Genomic DNA, 4,327 nt, shown 5'->3' with positions numbered 1-4,327 from the left:
TTATACTTTCTTGTTTTTAATTTTTTTTCTCCCACTCAGTTTCATGATTGTCTTTAGCTTTAGGAAATTAGCCCCATTCAGTAATATATACAGTTGCGGCTTTAAAAAAGCTATCTTCTGTTTGCACATACCAAATGAAATTAGTTCACGAACACTTGCACGTAGGCAACCTTCATACATAACAAAGTGGCTGAATGACTTGTTTACTACAAAACGCTATTCAGTATTAATTATGGAGCTGTGACCAATGCCTTCATAATCTCGGTATCAAAAGAGTTCAGACATTGTTAGCGCCAACAAAAGAAAATTCTTCACCATGTGTTTCAGTCCAATTTTATGATGGTGTAACTCCTCTGAAATAATTGATTTACGTGAGTGTGAAATTGAGTACAGCTGTAGTGAATCAGTCCCGTAATACCTGCAGAACTAAACAGGGATAAAAGCTGCCCCTAAGCATAGACCAAACCAGTTAGTACCTGTTACAGAAGTACCTCCTTGCTAATGTTTACCTACAACTTTTGCAGCCCAGTGGATCTAATAAACAAAAGCAACAAATGAGGTGACACTAGCATCTCCAACTACACACCTGAACGCTGCTGATAACCTGGACATTTACCATTCAGCTTTTAGTGAAGGAAATGGCACACATGTTATTCACACTAGTCAACGATCTCCTAGACATGGGTAATTTAAAACAAACCAACCTCTATTAGGGAAGCGAAGTTGGATTATTCTGATATTCATCAATTTTTAAGGCAAGGAGAGACAATCATGATAATCTAATCTGACCCTCTGGATAACAAAGGCCACAGATTTCACCTTGTGATTCCTTCATTTAGCCTAGGGGTTCTCAAACTTCATTGCACCATGACCTCTTCTGACAACAAAAATTGACCCCAGGAGGGGGGACTGAATCCTAAGCCCACCTGAACCCCACAGCCCCAGGCCGGGGGCCAAAGCCGAAGACCAAGGGCTTCAGCCCCAGGTGGGAGGCCTGTAACCTGAGCCCCTCCGCCCAAGGCTGAAGCCCTCTGGCTTTGGCCCTGGGCAATGGGGCTCGGGCTTCAGCCCTGGGCCCCAGCAAGCCAAATGTCAGCCCTGGCAAACCCATTAAAACGGTGTCGTGACCCACTTTGGGGTCCTGACCCACAGTTTGAGAACCATTGAAGCCAAACAACTTGTGGTTGACCTACAGCATTTCTTTTAGAACGATATCCAGACTTGACTGAAAGATTCCAACCGATGGAGAACTTATCATGTGGTTACTTACTCTCACTGTGAAATGTGAGTGCCTTATTTCTAGCTTGAACATCACTGACTTCAGCTCCCAGTCAGATCTTGTTATGCCTTTGTCTGCTACACAATGAGCTCTTTAAGATCAGATAACTTCTCCCTGTGCTGGTATGTTCAGACTGATGGAATTACTCCTTAACCTTCTCTTCAATAAAGTGTATGGATTGATTTTGATTTTCAGTATAAGAGATGTTGTCCTGACTTTCAATCATTCCTGAAGCTTTTTTCTTAACCCTCTCCAATTTTTCAACATCTTTTAAAAGTGCGGACAGTAGAATTGGACCCATCATCCAGTCAGTGGTCTTACCAATGCCTTACATACACACAGGTACTTCCTCTCAGCTCTTAGAATACCATAGGTCTGAATCCATGTCAACAAAACCAAAGATGGAGATTAAAATATTTTGTTTATTAATTTTAGTTCCTTTAAGTTCACTGAACTGTGCTTTCTTGCAATTACTGTAGGCTTGATTCTGCAAGACTTACTCATGAGTAGGAATTGCGCTTGCAAGTAGTTCAGTTGAAATCAGAACTCACAATGTCTGAAATTCACCCCTGGACTGATGGTGACTTTAAGGCTATGTCTACACTACACACCTTTTAGAGACAGCTGTGCCGCTAAGCAGGGGTAGGCAACCTATCGCACGTGTGCCAAAGGCGGCACACAAGCTGATTTTCAGTGGTACTCACACTGCCCAGGTCCTGGCCACCGGTCCGGGGGGCTCTGCATTTTAATTAAATGTTAAATGAAGCTTCTTAAACATTTTAAAAACCTTATTTACTTTACATACAACAATAGTTTAGTTATATATTATAGACTTATAGAAAGAGACCTTCTAAAAACGTTAAAATGTATTACTGGCACACGAAACCTTAAATTAGAGTGAATAAATGAAGACTCGGCACACCACTTCTGAAAGGTTGCCGACCCTGCCCTAAAAGGTGCACAGTATAGCCACCCTTTGTCGGCGGGGACAGCTCTCCTACCGACAAAAAAATTCCACCCTCAACGAGCAGCGGTAGCTTTGTTGGCGGGAGAGCTCTCCTGACGACAAAGCGCTGTTCATACCGGTGCTTGTCATCGGTAAAACTTTTGTCATTCAGGGTGTGGTTTTTTCACACCCCTGAATGAAAAAAGTTTTACCGACGAAAGTCCAGTGTAGGCAAAGCCTAAGTCCTACTTAAATCCTCAAAACAGGGTCTAAATGAATCTTAAGTGGCAGCTGTCTCTCTGCACAGAGATTAATTTAATCCATTGTGCGTATGATTTCCAGAACTGGCCTACATTTGGTATCTTTATCAGTAAAGCTTTGGCTTTACTCTCATGCCTTTTTTTTGTAATGGCCACTTTGTGTTTCTAAAGTATGCACAGAATATTGATAAGATCTTTACATGTTCATCAGAGTATTTCATCCAATCAACAAAGGAATAAAATGTGGGACCTGGAACAGCTACAAAAGTGAACATTTCTGTGTTTCTGAAAATAGTATAAAATGTGTTACAACAAACAGGCGTTTCATTCAGAGATAAAAGCTTCTATGTAACACAGTACACATAGGATTTGCCATATTGGTCTGCCTAGTCCAGCCTCCTGTTTTATGTTGTTCAATGCTGGATACTTCAGAAGAACATGTAAAACCTCCAATGGGATATTTACTTTATGTAATTCTACATTATAGAGGGCATTTTCTCCCCAACCTTCAGAGGCAAGCCCTAAAACAAGGTGAAAATGGTCGATTTAATTTCATGCTTTAACCTTTTCAAAATCTTTCTGGTACCGCTATTTGTCAGACCTGTAGCTTGAAGGAATGAGTTCCATAGGTTAATCTTACACAATTCCTCTTCTTTTTAAATTAGTTTCTTTTCTGGTTCATCATGGAACCCTCTTGTCACTGGACTATGACACATGGTGAACAGGAGCTGATCTTCTCCGAGTTATTATTTTATGCACCTCTTTTCATAGGGAATTTTGTGAATGCTTCTGATTTTAATTTTTGTTGATATTCTCGCCACTTTTCCTTTTCTGTCTTTTGAGATGTGGTGTGTCCCCAGAGGAGGCGGCATAACATACTGACATTCTAATATTCTGCCTCTGATTCTGCTGTGATTTGAACAAATGTCCTTACTGACCTTTCCTTAACGGTCCAGTTCCTTAAGGGTAACTCTTTATTGAGACAGCGCTTAGCTCAGAACCAGTCAATGTACTTGAATAGGCTTCAGTTTTTCCTTCCAATGTATGGTATCTTTCACTTGTATATACTGGTTACCTAGTTTTGGTAGGTCCTTCTGGACTGGCTCATCAAATCCTGCCTTGACTGGATTAACCTAAATAATTTAGTGCCAATAAAAATGTTGTCACTTTACTATTCAGTTCTTTCTCTGGGTCTTTAATAAATGCTATATTGAAAAAAAACAAAAACAAAAAAACTAAATCACGCTGTCTGGCTTTCCCAGTCAACTTGGTTAAGAAAATAGGCACCTCTTTATTCTCTGGGATCTTGTGGATCCCACACAGTCTCTCAAAGATGGACAGTTATTCCTCAGTGCAGTCAGTCTCTTGATAAATTGGTCAGGCTTTCTCCCACTCCTTTCTGGTGAAAGGTTTCAGAGTAGCAGCCGTGTTAGCCTGTATCCGCAAAAAAGAACAGGAGTACTTGTGGCACCTTAGAGACTAAGATTTGTGTCCATTTATTCTTTTGCGTAGAGACTGGGGCTCGTTCACCTGCACATCTACCAACGTGATACATGCCATCATGTGCCAGCAATGCCCCTCTGCCATGTTCATTGGCCAAACCGGACAATCTCTATGCAAAAGACTAAATCGACACAAATCTGACATCAGGAATCATAACATTCAAAAACCAGTGGGAGAACACTTCAACCTCTCTAACCACTCAGTGACAGACTTGAAGGTGGCAATTTTGCAACAAAAAAACTTCAAAAACAGACTCCAAAGAGAGACTGCTGAACTTGAATTAATATGCAAATTAGATACAATTAACTTAGGTTTGAACAGAGACTGGGAATGGTTGGG

This window comes from Chrysemys picta, chromosome 3 (genome assembly GCF_011386835.1).
Source record: "Chrysemys picta bellii isolate R12L10 chromosome 3, ASM1138683v2, whole genome shotgun sequence".
Lineage (NCBI taxonomy): Eukaryota > Metazoa > Chordata > Testudines > Emydidae > Chrysemys > Chrysemys picta.
Note: the sequence above shows the minus strand (reverse complement) of the source record.